A 17546-nucleotide genomic window follows, 5' to 3' on the forward strand; every position below is an offset into this window, starting at 1 on the left:
AAAAAAAAGATAAATGCTTCACTATATATTGTAATTGTTTGTTTTACAGCTTGCAGGGGTGGTTTGTCTTCAACAAATGTAAAATCTACTTCATCCAAAACATTAGATGGCGCAACAAATTCCAAGGCCCAACATTCAAAACAGTCGCCGAAAAATGGTAGCAAATGTTTGCAAAGCAAAAAAAACGTTTGAGTGAAACATAACATAACAACAGTGCTTTCTTCTTTGATTTGGGCTTCATAAGATTTGACAGCGTATTATATGTTGAAGCATGGTTGTGTTTGACCTTAAAACAACGTGCGTTTGTTTTTCTTCAGTTTCTTCCAGTTCTGCCACAGAAAAATCAAGAGGATTTACGAGACTTTTTTCAAGACGCTTCAAGAAACATCCAAATCATGCAGGAAAAGGTTTAATTTCTGAATAAACGAGATTTATTTCCCTGCTTCTCTCGGCAGTGACATCGTAGCCAAACTGGGTGTTTCCGTTTTATAGCTTGGCTGGCAGAACAATGGTTCGAATGGGGTTACGAGTTCAAACTCGAGTGCTTTTTTATATCTTGAGTTGTCAGGAAAAGTAGCTTTACCGGGCTTGGTTGTGATGCCACTGTTACTTGTTGTGCAAGGTTTTAGTGCTGTAAGCATGCCACAGTATCTCAATCCATTTGCTGTGTTAATCTCAACTATCATGAAAAAGCATGTATGTTAGTTTATATTCACACACATTTCAAATTTTTTTTTAACAGAAATGTCTTGTCAAATTTCAAAAAACGTACATTTTACTTGTATGCTGTATTTTTATCAATTTAGGTTTTTGGTTAATTTGGTAAGATATAACTGTAACCCAGTCTATCTTGGTATGCAGCTGAACCTGAGGCAACCAAAACTCCTCAAATTGATTGTGGTAATCTAGGACACGTAAAAGGTGAGTTCTGCCCTATATACACACGTTGCTTAACTGATAACATTTTTTAACACGAACTGGAAAGTATTGTTGCATCCATCCATGTGGTTAGCCAAAGAATACAGCATAGCTCAATTAAATCCCCTTTCCCAGCAAAACAGAATGAACAGCTCAAAGAGAAATGTATTTTTATGACGTTAGTGTCTTAAAATCTGTTTGCAAAAGAGCGTGCGTACTATGAACAGATCAGTGGCCTGGAATACCTATTATGTTCAGCTTGGTTGTTTAGCCACTGATACGTAATATATTTATTGCAAAAATTATCAAATAAGGCCTTCACATTGGGGTACCCGTTATGGTGTACATAAGTGACATTAAATTGCAGTTATTTTTTACAGGTGATGGAAGTGGTTCCAATCCAAAAACCTTGCAATCTACCTCAGTCAAGAGAGCTTCCAGTGATCCTGCATCCTCCACACTTAACTATGAGGAACAAAAGCCTGGTAGTCAGTTTCTTCTCTTTTCTTGTCTAAACATGCGAAAATCACTCTGCTTTAGTACTTGTAACCAGCAAAATATTACAAGGCATTTGGGTGAAAAACGCTGGCAAAAACAAATTAATGCCAAAGTTAAGATGCAGCTATCAGATAACATGTTTGTTTTGTTGCACTTGTCTGTCCATTGAAGGCTTTTCTGTCAGTTAGTCAGTATAGTGCTGATGACGAATATAAACATTTTAAACAACATTTATATATTCTTTCTTAGTTTCTTCCAATTCTGCCACAGAAAAACCCAGAGGATTTAAGAAGCTGCTGTTAGGAATGTTTTACAAACAATCAAAACATGCAGGACAAGGTTTGCTACTGTCCAAAATTTAATATGACGCTATAGTGGAGATTCCATTCGCTGGACGACGAGATAGACTTGCGCCAGACAAAAGCACGCTAGTGCGATAGCGTTTTATCATTCTTGTGATATGTCCTAGGGAGGGGTCGCCTAAATTGCCCCTACCTGAAAATGATGCAAATTTTATTTCAACTTTAAGTATAATAACTGTGATTCTTAAAATTCCCTTGTCCCTTACCACTCTCACGTGGTTTTGAGCTAAATGCTTAACGATTTGCTAAACCTTTTTTAGAATTTGTTACACAACGTTGCTTTACGCGAAAAGTTTGCTGTTAAACTTTCACACACTTTCCACTACAAGTTACCATTATATTGGGTAAACGGGTATCGTGGGTTAGAAAGTCTCACATCTCATTGTGCATCTAATATACGCAGGTTATATTTGTAGAAAAACGCACATTGGGAGTTTAATAATTCTCCCATCCACATACATTGCTTTTATTTTTGCCGTACATGTTGATCTTGTTATTTTCAGACAAACGTGCGAAAATGTTGTTGAAGAAACTTTCGAAATACCTGCGAGAAAAAAAGCCCCGTGGATACGAGTTACGAGGTTAGTATTTATTTCCAGTCTGTGTGATGCGTGTTTGTAAACGTAACTGTTACGTCACTATAAGTATTCTAACGTCGCAATTCCATTGTTCTTATAGAATAGAATAAAAATGTTTAGTTCAGGTTGAAAGTTTTTAAGAAAGTTCGCATATTTTTTTGTCGGATAAAGTTTATGTCTTCCTTACAGTAGCTTAAGGTTGTTGTATTTGATTAATTTGTTGGATCTTGTCTTGTTTAAATCCAATTAAAAGTGAAGAAATCTTGTTTAAAGTTTGCAATAAAAAGTTACAGTGATTAAGTAAAATTTAAAATCCTGTTTGTTTTGATGAACTTGAACCTGTTTCAGATTTCCTCGTGGATTTACAGGAAATTGACGAATTATTTAGGAATGAAATCGCCCTCTCTTGTCCTCGGATGTTATATTTAAACGCAATCCCACTGAAGATTTCGGATATTTTCGCTCTCGCGGATTTCCTCCCACGGATTCGAGAACCCGGTTTGAAGCTGGGTTTGGGGGAATGCGAACTTAATTCCGAAGCTTTAAACATGATCTGTGAAGCGGTTGTCAAGATGGGACCCAAGGTTGGTTGTCAATATTTTTATTTTTATAAAACTTACTTTTTGTTGAAAGTGAAAACATGAATATAATTTTAATCGGGTTTTAAGATAAAAACTTTTGTTTTAAATAAAGTATGAAACAAAGATCGACCAATCTTTATATTTTAAATAGTTCGGATTTCTTAACCTGAGATTCAACAAGTTTAAACGAAAAGATGTTGGTAATATTTGTCGGATTCTCCCTGAAGTAGATGAGTTGTGGCTAGATGGTTGCGGATTCAATTCCGAATCTATTCGAGTCTTGAGAGAAGCGATTAATAAACTGAAAAACCCTGTAAGAATTTTGTTTAAATCATATGTGCACAAAAACATGGTTTCGTTAATTTTGATGAAAATAAAATTTTTACGTTTTTCTTGCAGCCGATAGTTTCGGGTTTGGATTATCAGTCCCTCCTATTGTCCTCTGTAGACTCCAGTGGTGCGGATTGAAACAAAACACAAGTCTTCCAAAATTATTTGTGTTTTACTGTAACAAAATTACTACGAAGTATATTAAGTGAAATTTGTCTGGAGCATGTTAGTTCAATTATCTTTGTTAATATTGTTTTTGAGGCTGTTATATGTTTTAAAGCAGTAAGTTTTGCGTTGATTGTGGAACGCATGTGTAACACAAGCACCTTACAGCCTCTTGCGCAAAAAAAATAACGCACTAACGGCTTCGTGAACCGTTTGTCTTCAGTTAAAGTGATTCATTCATCCACACAAAATGTTCGTCCATGCATGTCACACCACACATTTGTTGTTGTATTATTGTGACTAAACCAACCAAAAAGCCTTCGAAAACCCAGTTATAATTAGTCAGTGTCAGATTTTAAAGCGGCGAGTTATGCGGTGATTGTGGAACGTATGTGACGTGGTAATAGCTTCTTAGAGAGTGAAACCGGGACACAGCCAAGTCAGAAAACCTGACGTTTAATCCCATTTGTTAATTTTTATGTACTGCATGGTGAACAATGTTAACTGTTACGCCACTGAAAAAACGGCAGCAACTTAACCACTGGTGCAAGGTTTCTGTGCAGCGTGCGAATGCGTTCGTATGCTTTGCAGTAGGCGCTACTATCGGTTTCTTTGATTTCATGCGCCGAAACTTGCAGTTGTTGATTGCTTTAAACTCATACAGAAAAATATTGTAGAGGACATTGTCGTTCATAACAACAAAACTGTTTGTAATGTAGTAGACATGTTTAAGTGCACAAACTTTGTTGTGCAAAACCTGCCTGTTCTATGGCTTTTCAAATCTGCAAATACAGTGAAAAAGCTGTGTTGGCGGTAATGAAATTGTTTGGAATGTATGTTATCTTTTTCCTATGTTTATGTACAGTGGTTTCAGTTGAAAGAAGATGAAAAGATCTTTGTTTGTAAGATCTTTCTAAATTAAAAACAAGGATTCCAAAATCAAAACTATTGGTTAGTGCATGTCATTTTGGTTAAAAACTATGTATAGCCAAACATTTGTGTTTTTTTTGAGATGATATTAAGAAACTTGTTTGCCAAAAAAGCTTAGCTGATTTCAGTTGTTGGCTGTAAGCTGACATGGAACTTTTGTGCAAAGCTTATGAAAGTTATGTTTAAGTCGGATAAACAAGCTAAGAAAATGGTTTGTTTCGTTGTCATGATGCTATTAATGTTAGTGTATGAGCAGAATATTAATTTTTATCAAATAGTACTTGATAAGGGAGCATTATTCACTTTGCACCAGTTTAAGGAAATCTATTTTTTGTAGAGGTCCGTTAAAAGAAAAATACAACCAGTACCAATGCATGGCACTTGTTGGGAAACATGTTTTTTATGTTTTGCACAATTGGTAAAACAATTAACAGTAAAATACTAGCCAAAATTTGATACTCTAATAGTTTGTTATTTTTGTCTAGTATCTCCAATCAAAAGAATGCACAGAAACTCAGATTCTGCTTCAGCTGCCACACCAAGCAAGAAATTACCAGGTAGGCTATATCTAAAAGTTTCAAAAAATATTTTTTTGCGCTGTAACAACTATGTTGTTGTCTTTTGCGCATTTGAAGTACATTTGGTAAACAAGAATGTCAAAGGAATAACCAAAAAAGTTCGTAATAAAATGCTTGTTTAAAGTATTGCTTATTTTTAAGAAATTGTTGCACACTAGATCAATTAGAAAATTTTGGTCACATTAATGCTAAAACAAGCTGTTTTAGGATCTGAAAGAAACTGGATGAACAGAGATCTGAAGATGAATTGTAAAAAGCATTTATGTGTTTCTTCCTTTCAAAACAAACTGTGACTTTGCTACATAAATGCTAAACCAGTGGCGGATCTAGAAAAAATTAGGGGGGTGTCCGAGCTTGGTCACGCCAATTATCGCGTTTGGCTTAGACCAGTGGTTCTTAACCTTTTTTCTATCACGCCTCCTTTTAGTAACGGACTTGTGCCTTACGCCTCCCAAAACTGTAAATAGGTTTCATAACAAAGGCAATTGTGTTTTTGTCGATCTACGTAAATAAGCTAGCTAGCTAAATACTGCAACACGATAAAAACATAATATGTATCAAGAATTCAATGAAACTAGCAGAAGTTTCGAATTGAGTCAGCTGATTTATTAGTAAAAAATCGATTTCGCCTAAACTGGCATCCTCAGTATCTGCAAATTTAAATTTGCAAATAAACACAGAAAGCTATGCGGTAAATAAATCCAAGAATAAAATAAATTAAAATATAATAAAACTACTAAAGTTAAAAAGCAAGAAACCCTGTACTGCCGCCTTCCCTATGCACTACACTGCAAGAATATGTATCAATATAGGCTTGCTTATTTTAACTAAAAAAATGGGACCAATAATCGGTTTGTAACGAAACAGATAATTCATCACAAAAGGTATTTTGTGACGCAATGGTTTCTTTCTTAGTGACGTAACAGTAACTTAACTGCACATGCAGAATTTTTTATTTAAAGTAAGATTTTTGTTTCGAAACTGTAAGAAATATATAGCAGACAGCATAGGACATTAAAGTCACTACAAAAAATGAAGTTTTGGCATAGAGCTTGCGCCCCCAATGAGAATTGGATTTCCTATGGGGGTTTCTTCGTCTGTAGACTATTACGTCACATTTTTTTTTAGTCTGGAGAACGCAATAAAACGCTGCATCACTTGCCGCAAAATAGTTCAGTTGGTCCAGTAAAGTTTAATCGAAACAGTATAGCAAAATGCATCAGTCAAAAAGCTGTTTAAGTATCGAGTGATACAGGTTGTTCACATGAAGAGTCTGACACAGAGGAATCGTCCGCCGTTGTTTTGCAGCAACAGTCCTTTAAACAGGTGACTGCGTCTCAAGACATTGGCCAATTTGTAGAGGATTTGCATCTTTTACACGATGAAGAAAAGTTATTATTTATACAGCCATGCATACCATCAGAAGGCTATGAATTTCCCAAAATGTCTCGCGTGGGTAATGGGAAACCACGATTTCAAAGCATAAGGGCAGATTGGTTTCGGAGATACCCTTGGTTATCGTACAGCCCAATTAGGAAAGGACTGTTTTGTCGGTTTTGTGTGCTATTTGCTCCTAGTACCGTGCATGGTTGTAAATTAGTAAATTAGACCAAATTAGAGAAAAAAATTTGCAAGACATCAACAAGGCAGTTTATTTTTCAATTATAGCGGACGAAACCACAGATGTTGCGGGTTATGAGCAGTTATCACTTGGTGTGCGTTATGTCAGCAAAAAAGCCAAAAACCCGCTGCTGTCTGACTGGACTGTCAACGAGGTTTTTCTTGGGTTTGTCATGGTGGAAGAACTCTCAGGTGAAGCTTTGACCAACACCATACCAACAAATTTGTCTGGTTGGGGGATAAATTTGAATGGCTTGCGCGGTCAGGGTTACTATGGAGCAGCAAATATGTCTGGGCGATTTCGTGGTGTTCAGGCTTTGATTTCCAACAAATATCCACTGGCACTGTACACGCACTGCTCCTCACACTGTCTTAATCTTGCTTTGATTTGTTCGTGTACAGTCCGGGACATACTTCACACATTAAAGATAATTTCAGACGTCATCAACTTTTTTAGGTCTTCTGCCAAACGTCAGTTAGTTTTGGAATCGGCGATCCGACAAGAGTTTGCTGATGACCTAAGCATGAAGTCAGCTAAACTTACCCAAGTTGTGCCAAACTAGATGGGTAGAGCGCCACACGGCAATCGTAAAATTTATTAAGTTGTTTCCGTGCATTTTGCAAGTTTTACTCAAGGTTGAGGGCTTTTTAAACTTTACAGTTTCGTCAGAAGCAGAAGCGCACCGGAAAAGGATCGCCTCATTTTCGTTTCTGGTGGCAATGCATTCACTTGAAATGGCCACTGAGTTATTGCTTGTTGTCAGCAAATGTCTCCAAAAAAAGAGCACATATATTATTTCAGCTTGTGAAGAAATATCCAGCATAAAAAGGTCAATGGAAAAAATTGAAATTGGTGATTATCGTCAAATTTTCTACAAAGCCAAAGTTGTTGCGGAGAAACACCGAAATCCTGTGCGAATATATCGACAAAGAGGCGCCTGGACGAAGAAGAGGACTTGATGAAACATATATACGAAAACACCTTCAAGCCATCTATGAATTCGCTTTAAGGACGGGATCGAGTCACGCTTTTGCCCGATGTTTCAAACCGCCGCTCGTATCAACGGGGTAATCCCCATGTTTCAACGTAAGTGTAACGTATGATATCTATGTTATAAAAATCTTGGGGTTGAGATTATTGTGCGTTTTTGGGTCTTGAAAAACTGGGTAGATACATTGACCACATAACGGGGGCATCGACGCAAACCAGATTATGACGTCACAATCGCTTTTAACAATGGACAAGGTTGTGCGTGCGTCAAATGTGCGTGAAGTGCGCTGTAGTCTGAAACGTGTCAACTGAACCGTGAATGTTTTGAAGAATATAATGTGGGTTGGGCCCAGATTTCAGTTATGGTGTAGCGTGGAAGCATTAAATCCTCTAATGTGGGTTGGGCCTAGATTTCAGTTATGGTGTAGCATGGAAGTATTAAATACTCTAATGTGGGTTGGGCCTAGATTTCAGTTATGGTGTAGTCTGGAAGCATTAAATACTCTAATGTGGGTTGGGCCTAGATTTCAGTTATGGTGTAGCGTGGAAGCATTAAATACTCTAATGTGGGTTGGGCCTAGATTTCAGTTATGGTGTAGTCTGGAAGTATTAAATACTCTAATGTGGGTTGGGCCTGGATTTCATTTATGGTGTAGCGTGGAAGCATTAAATACTCTAATGTGGGTTGGGCCTAGATTTCAGTTATGGTGTAGCGTGGAAGCATTAAATACTCTAACGTGGGTTGGGCCTAGATTTCAGTTATGGTGTAGTCTGGAAGCATTAAATACTCTAATGTGGGTTGGGCCTAGATTTCATTTATGGTGTAGCGTGGAAGCATTAAATACTCTAATGTGGGTTGGGCCTGGATTTCAGTTATGGTGTAGCGTGGAAGCATTAAATAGTCTAATGTGGGTTGGGCCTAGATTTCAGTTATGGTGTAGTCTGGAAGCATTAAATACTCTAATGTGGGTTGGGCCTAGATTTCAGTTATGGTGTAGCGTGGAAGCATTAAATACTCTAATGTGGGTTGGGCCTGGATTTCAGTTATGGTGTAGCGTGGAAGCATTAAATACTCTAATGTGGGTTGGGCCCGGATTTCAGTTATGGTGTAGCGTGGAAGCATTAAATACTCTAATGTGGGTTGGGCCTAGATTTCAGTTATGGTGTAGCATGGAATTATTAAATACTCTAATGTGGGTTGGGCCCAGATTTCAGTTATGGTGTATGGTGTAGCGTGGAAGCATTAAATACTCTAATGCGGGTTGGGCCCAGATTTCGGTTATGGTGTAGCGTGGAAGCATTAAATACTCTAATGCGGGTTGGGCCCAGATTTCGGTTATGGTGTAGCGTGGAAGCATTAAATACTCTAATGTGGGTTGGGCCTGGATTTCAGTTATGGTGTAGCGTGGAAGCATTAAATACTCTAATGTGGGTTGGGCCCGGATTTCAGTTATGGTGTAGCGTGGAAGCATTAAATACTCTAATGTGGGTTGGGCCTAGATTTCAGTTATGGTGTAGCATGGAATTATTAAATACTCTAATGTGGGTTGGGCCCAGATTTCAGTTATGGTGTATGGTGTAGCGTGGAAGCATTAAATACTCTAATGCGGGTTGGGCCCAGATTTCAGTTATGGTGTAGCGTGGAAGCATTAAATACTCTAATGTGGTTTGGGCCTAGATTTCGGTTATGGTGTAGCGTGGAAGCATTAAATACTCTAATGTGGTTTGGGCCTAGATTTCAGTTGTGGTGTAGCGTGGAAGCATTAAATACTCTAATGTGGTTTGGGCCTAGATTTCAGTTATGGTGTAGTCTGGAAGCATTAAATACTCTAATGTGGTTTGGGCCTAGATTTCAGTTATGGTGTAGTCTGGAAGCATTAAATACTCTAATGTGGGTTGGGCCTGGATTTCAGTTATGGTGTAGTCTGGAAGCATTAAATACTCTAATGTGGTTTGGGCCTAGATTTCAGTTATGGTGTAGTCTGGAAGCATTAAATACTCTAATGTGGTTTGGGCCTAGATTTCAGTTATGGTGTAGTCTGGAAGCATTAAATACTCTAATGTGGGTTGGGCCTGGATTTCAGTTATGGTGTAGTCTGGAAGCATTAAATACTCTAATGTGGTTTGGGCCTAGATTTCAGTTGTGGTGTAGCGTGGAAGCATTAAATACTCTAATGTGGTTTGGGCCTAGATTTCAGTTGTGGTGTAGCGTGGAAGCATTAAATACTCTAATGTGGTTTGGGCCTAGATTTCAGTTATGGTGTAGTCTGGAAGCATTAAATACTCTAATGTGGTTTGGGCCTAGATTTCAGTTATGGTGTAGCGTGGAAGCATTAAATACTCTAATGTGGTTTGGGCCTAGATTTCAGTTATGGTGTAGTATGGAAGCATTAAATACTCTAATGTGGGTTGGGCCTAGATTTCAGTTATGGTGTAGCGTGGAAGCATTAAATACTCTAATGTGGGTTGGGCCTGGATTTCAGTTATGGTGTAGCCTGGAAGCTTTATGTGTAAAATAGAAATTACTTTAATTTGGTTTATTTGTAGTGACCATTTGTATTTATTGTTTATTTAGGTTCTGTTCTGCTAAAAATCGAATTGATTTTGTGCGAAGAGATGCTTTTTTGTGAAAGAAGTTTCAGTCTTTTGAAAGATGTTGTTGACTCTCATGAGTCTCGGCAATTTCGAAATTGTGTGCCAATGCCAAAAAATTTAATAATCTCTGAAGGTATTGTTCAACATTGGTAAGATGTAAAACTTTTCTAAATCCTAAAAACTATTTTAATACTTGCTTTAGCATCCTAAATGAAGTGGCATTCGGTGAGAAGGAATTTACATTCTCAAATACTCTAGAGAAGGTTAGTTATTACGCTGTGAATATTAAAGAATGAAACTTGCATTGTCACAAATTGGTCTAAGAATCTGTTAAGTAGTAATAAAAGTTCTATGTTCAGGCACATGAACACGTTTTTGTTGTATTATGGAAGTATTTCATTTGTGCTTTTATTTATTAGTGGTATGGATCCAAACATGAAGCAACAAATATGCTGCATCAATTCAAAAAGTCATGTGCACTAACTTTAAAGTCCCCGTTAATTAAATCACACGGTGAGTTTTGTTGTTTGTGGGTGCTTGTTTTCACGATGGTACTGTTTTTTTTTCGAAACCTCTTTTTACGTTTGAAGATGCATGTAAAAGCTCAGTGCATTGGAATGATGCTGCCATACCATACATAATTACACGTTCAGAGTGCTTTGAATTACTTTGGCATTTTGACCGCCAATCTGAACCAAACAAACTATATCAATATGTAATAACCATCTTTGATGTTTTGGTGTTTGCAAAGTTTGAAGGCTTAGTAAGTATACATTTAAATGTTATTAACTATCATTACATTAATGTCTTGGGCACAGAAGAGAGATATTTTGTGAAGTTTGTGAAGAATGAATTCACTTGTTTAAGTAAAATGGTTAGTAAATTGTATAGCTTAACACAATGCTTTGTGCATATGTGTGGTTGTTTATTTTAGCAAAATATATCAGAAGCAGCAAAGGAGAATAGCAAACAAAATTTGCAGGTAATATAAGACTGGTAATTGGTGCAGTTTATAAATTTAAGTTTAGAGTAAATCCAACAATTGTTGCAGTGGGCTTGTTCAATGACTCAGGCAAATGATTTAGTTGAGAAATTTGAAATCTCCACATTGACAAAGTTCATTCATTTCTCGAAGAATTCATTTGGTATGATAAAAAAAGGCATGCTTTTTAGCTTAGTTTTACTTATTAAAAGAAAGTTCATCAAGCCATAATTGTATGACAATACAAACTGATTACATTTGTGATTTTTTTTAGATATTTTAATAGGTCGCTTGCATTGGGACAGTACATCCACTCCCTACATCATAGTACAAACAAAGGTCTTGGAATGCCAACATTCTAAAGATCGCAACAAGATTAAAAATGAAAGGCGTCATGTTGCACCACCTACACATGTAAGTGACTTTATGTTTTCTATGATAAAATATTGAAACCCCTTTGATCAGTTGCAAGATCATCCAAATCCTTGCAAAAAACATTTGTGTATTCAAGGGACCAAAAAAACTAACTGCAAGGCAAAAATTGTAATTCAGGAAATTATGAAGTTTCCACAGTTTCAGGTACTTCAACTTGTTTGAATCTAATTTTATTTAGTTGGATATCAATAATTTCTTCTGTAATATGATTAGATAATCTCGAAATGTAAATCTAAAATGGACAAGACAAGTGTTGTTGTAAAAGATTTGCTGCAAAACAACGATAAGCACTTGCTAAAGCAACAAACTTACAGTGTTTGCTTTCCATCTCAGGATGACCACACCGGTCATGTTTTAGGGGAAGTAAGGATGTTATTTAAATTAAATGTTTACTTTTGAACTGTTTATTTACCATATTACATATTTTAAGGCTGCTGGTTTCCTTCGACCTGTTGATCAAAGAATAATTGCCAAAATAGATCAATTGGTTACAGAAGGTGTATGCAGTATTGAGGAAATTCTTAGAAGCCTAAAACATTATGTTGCCCATGAACTTTTTCAAAATGATACCCCACCATCTACTTCAAACAGGAGATTTTATCCAACAAAAAAGGACATTCAAAGTCATTATTACCGAGTATTTTGTAAACACAGATTTGCAAAAATTGATCAAACTAATGTCCAGTGCTTGGTGGATGAATGAGTGAAGGCAGGAGATGCCAATGACAAAATATATTTCCGGCCATTCATTGCTAACATGGAACCTGAAGTAGTTGATGGAGAAACAGCACCAGTCATTCAATCTGAACAAACCATGCTGTTTATCCATCAGTTTGCATGGCAGCGTAGATTGCTTCTGCGCTACGGCCAAGACATTTGTCTAATGGATGCTACCTACAAGACATCCAAATATGCTCTCCCATTGTTTTTTCTCTGTGTGAAGACAAATGTTGGCTATCAAGTTGTTGCCAGTTTCATTACACAGAATGAAAGACAATTGGACATTGAAGAGGCACTGAAAATATTGAAAGAATGGACTCCTGCATGGCAACCATCATTTTTTATGGTAGATAAATGTGATGCTGAGATCCATGCCATTGAAAGCATTTTTACAGGTTAAAGTTCTGCATCAAATATACATGTACCACATATGTAAAACGAATTTTTGCCAAATGCATATGAGAAGTGAGTGTACCTCCACTAAAACATTTATGGTTATATGCAAGAACATGCAATCAAAATTAATCAATAAATTTTACTTTGAGCAGATACAAACAACAAAACAAGAGATCTTCTGGCAATTACAGAAGTTACAACGCTGAGGTTCCCAGCTTTCTTCGAAACCGACCAAGAAAATTGGTAAAACATTGTATAAAACGTATCGGAGAAACTACAAACATTCAGGCAAGTTCTATATGTAGAAAAGGGGACTTGTTCACTGTATTAAGCAGTTCCTCTTCTGAAATATACACCATTAAATTTGGCACCGAAAGAGATTTTCCAAAGTGTACATGTCATGATTTTTTACACAATTTTTTACCATGCAAACACATGTTTGCAATTTTTAACAAGTATGCAGATGTTGGATGGCATAGTCTGCCAGATTGGTACTCCAATTCTGTTTACATGGTTTTGGATCCGGTTGTTGTGAACAAATTGTCAGCTGAAACTGTTTGTGATACTGTGGTCAAAACACAAGACATCAAGAATTCCTCCACAAACCAATCAATTTCTCAACCTGAAAACATTGTAACTGACGACAAAACCTGCGGTACTGACAACAAAACCTCAGATCGCAAACAAAGCCATCAAAAGTTATTGATTTAATGAAGCATTTGATAGACCTTTCATATGATGTCAGTTCCAAGCAGGTTTTGGATGAAGGCATTTCTGATGGCAATGCCATGGTGGCTAAGTTTTCTAAAGCATGTTCATACGATTCTGGGTTTAGAATTACTCAACCTCCAGAACTTAAGTCATTGAAAAGGAAGCGAAAAACAACACCTTCTGAAAATACTGTCCATGATGAGTTGCCCCGCAAGCGACCAAAGCCCAATCCATTTTCATCACGGGTTGGACAATTTGCCAACCTTATGCAGCCGCTTGTATGGATATTGTTCGGAACAAACACTCAATGATGCAAAAAAACATCACAGCCCATGTTACCGGTTACAAAGCTTCTGGTGCAATTTTAAAAAACGGCCCTCATTCAATTTCTTTGTTGGAGTTAAAATCTCTGGATGATGCATTGCCACCAGCTGAAGTTTGCGAGCTTAAAAAGCATGACAGCAGATTTAATGTTGGTTGGCTTTATGATGAAGTCATTAACAGCTACTTGTGGCGATTAACTGGTGTGCACCAACACACACTTTATGTTTGTTCGACAGTGGCTCAAATATTACAAAGAAAAGCTTCAATTAAAAAAGTTTGGGAAGGGATAAATTTGCAAGGGAAACAAACACTGTTTATACCTTGGAACTCTTCAGGCTTCCACTGGGTTTTGCTTGTAGTTGACATCCCTGGTCGAAAAATGCTGTACATAGACCCAGTAGCAATGCCTTGTGTAAAAACAGACAGCAATGTTCAAACTGCAAAAGCTATGGTGAATTGTCTAATGGCAACAAAGTTTGGTTGGAAAATTAATACTGTGGAAATACCACACAAAACAAAACAGCCAGATGGATCAAGCTGTGGAGTGATGATATGTATGTATGCAAAATGGCTGGCAACTGGAGAAAAACTTGTGCAAAATGTTTGTACCTACAGCTATAGACTTGAAATGTTAAGGGAAATTGCTGGCAAGTGTCTTCAAGGCACAAATGAAATAAGTATGTGGAGATGAAGGCGACAATCCCCTGAAAAAAGTTTGGATTGAGTGCACTCGATGTGGACAGTGGTTTCACATCATGTGTGTTGGTTTTTCAGAGAAGCAAGCAAAAAAAGATAAATATTTTGTGTGCACATTGTAAATCAAACAACATTACAATCTGTTAAACAAATAAGAACACAAGCCAAATGAAATTTATTCACTATACCATAACAACCACAATGTCCCATTTTTTTTAGTTTTATCACTTCTGCAAAGTGAATGTAATACCGTACCTTTTGGGTTTTGGCCCAAAGGGTGTAACACTCTTGGAGTGACGGTAAACCTGACCAATCGGGACTCTACCTGAGAGGTGTAACACTCCTGCGAAGTGAATTTCCTACCATACCTTTGGGTTTTGACCCTAATGGTGTAACACTCGTAGAGTGATGGTAAACCTGACCAATCGGGACTCTACCTGAGAGGTGTAACACTTTCGCAGAGTGAATTTCATACCATACCTTGCGATGGTAAAACTGACCAATCAGGCTTCAACCTGAGAGGTGTAACACTTCTGCAGAGTGATTTTAAGACCATACTATTTAAGTATTGTGTTTTCTTCAACACGTATTATGTTGTTCAACCCAGTTTCATATGGCTACTGGCGAGGCGTCTGGGTTATCAAAAATGCCAACGACCACATGGAAAAGCCTCCTGGGCGTGGTAGGAATTTTTCAAACACAACATAAAAATGCAGTCCATCAACATATAAGCAAACATTATTTATTTGGAAAGCCTGAAATGCACTTAGTTCGCCATAAAAAAGAGAAATCGATTACAAAACAAATAGCACCATTTTTGTAGCGACATGTGACAAAGAGTGCAATGTTTGTGCCCAAAGGAAGTTCATTTAAATTTGCATTGTCTGGCAGTGGCAGAAACAGTTTATTGCATCACAATTAGCATACACAAAACAATATATATAACACAAATGCTGTTTAACATAAAATAGTGTGTTTTATAAAGATTTCAACTTTGTAAAAAATATGTTTGGAAATTTGTATCTGGTTTCTTGCAGCTTATTTAGGGTGGCTTCTATCTTTGCAGAATCTGCAGTGTTAAAGCTTTGTTACAATTTTGTTTTATCAATCAAGAATCATACAGGAATATCCATTTTTTTAAATCCAATGTAAACAATATACGAAGTGAAAATATTTTGTAGTATGACGACAGACACTATCATATCCATAGTATGATATAAAATAATTTCATTTTTGGGAAGGAGTAAAAAGGACCACACAAAATGAACTTTAAAGACTTAACAGTAATTCTTACCTTATTCAAATTATACTTTATTTCCACAGATGTAATATTCCAACAGAAGCATTGCAGATGTTCAGCTGAAATTCAAGTAGCATTTAAAATTGTTTTTTTTAAATAAAATCATAACAAACCTTTTGATTTGTGTCTTCTGTTTAACTTGTCGCTTCAAATGTCATTTGTCTTTTGTTGAAACCAACATAGTCAAAATAGAATGACCTAAATTATGTTAATGGATCTAAACACATTGGCAACATGCTTCATTCTGATGGTCTGAGCTTGTGCAAAGTAAGCAAAACCAAAACATAATAGTTCCAGTCATACACCAACCCACAGAGTATAAAGTTTTTAAGCTACACTATAACTGAAATCTGGGCCCAACCCACATTAGAGCATTTAATGCTTCCACGCTACACCATAACTGAAATCTAGGCCCAAACCACATTAGAGTATTTAATGCTTCCAGACTACACCATAACTGAAATCTAGGCCCAAACCACATTAGAGTATTTAATGCTTCCACGCTACACCACAACTGAAATCTAGGCCCAAACCACATTAGACTATTTAATGCTTCCAGACTACACCATAACTGAAATCTAGGCCCAAACCACATTAGAGTATTTAATGCTTCCAGACTACACCATAACTGAAATCTAGGCCCAAACCACATTAGAGTATTTAATGCTTCCACGCTACACCACAACTGAAATCTAGGCCCAAACCACATTAGAGTATTTAATGCTTCCACGCTACACCATAACTGAAATCTAGGCCCAAACCACATTAGAGTATTTAATGCTTCCAGACTACACCATAACTGAAATCTAGGCCCAAACCACATTAGAGTATTTAATGCTTCCAGACTACACCATAACTGAAATCTAGGCCCAAACCACATTAGAGTATTTAATGCTTCCACGCTACACCACAACTGAAATCTAGGCCCAAACCACATTAGAGTATTTAATGCTTCCACGCTACACCATAACTGAAATCTAGGCCCAAACCACATTAGAGTATTTAATGCTTCCAGACTACACCATAACTGAAATCTAGGCCCAAACCACATTAGAGTATTTAATGCTTCCACGCTACACCATAACCGAAATCTGGGCCCAACCCGCATTAGAGTATTTAATGCTTCCACGCTACACCATAACCGAAATCTGGGCCCAACCCACATTAGAGTATTTAATGCTTACACGCTACACCATAACTGAAATCTGGGCCCAACCCACATTAGAGTATTTAATGCTTCCACGCTACACCATCACTGAAATCTGGGCCCAACCCACATTAGAGTATTTAATGCTTCCACGCTACACCATAACTGAAATCTGGGCCCAACCCACATTAGAGTATTTAATGCTTCCACGCTACACCATCACTGAAATCTAGGCCCAACCCACATTAGAGTATTTAATGCTTCCACGCTACACCATAACTGAAATCTGGGCCCAACCCACATTAGAGTATTTAATGCTTCCACGCTACACCATAACTGAAATCTAGGCCCAACCCACATTAGAGTATTTAATGCTTCCACGCTACACCATAACTGAAATCCAGGCCCAACCCACATTAGAGTATTTAATGCTTCCACGCTACACCATAACTGAAATCTAGGCCCAACCCACATTAGAGTATTTAATGCTTCCACGTTACACCATAAATGAAATCTAGGCCCAACCCACATTAGAGTATTTAATGCTTCCACGCTACACCATAACTGAAATCTGGGCCCAACCCACATTAGAGTATTTAATGCTTCCACGCTACACCATAACTGAAATCTAGGCCCAACCCACATTAGAGTATTTAATGCTTCCAGACGACACCATAACTGAAATCTAG

The 17546-nt window shown here is 37.2% G+C and overlaps 2 pseudogenes; both read left to right on the forward strand.

Moving 5' to 3' along the window:
• Nucleotides 1-4864: 4864 nt before the first annotated feature.
• On the forward strand, nt 4865-10442 carry LOC145909615 (zinc finger MYM-type protein 1-like; annotated as a pseudogene).
• Nucleotides 10443-11209: 767 nt separating this feature from the next.
• On the forward strand, nt 11210-14532 carry LOC145909616 (uncharacterized; annotated as a pseudogene).
• The last annotated feature ends 3014 nt before the right edge of the window (nt 14533-17546 follow it).

This window comes from Ascidia mentula, chromosome 7, assembly GCF_947561715.1.
Source record: "Ascidia mentula chromosome 7, kaAscMent1.1, whole genome shotgun sequence".
Taxonomy (NCBI): domain Eukaryota; kingdom Metazoa; phylum Chordata; class Ascidiacea; order Phlebobranchia; family Ascidiidae; genus Ascidia; species Ascidia mentula.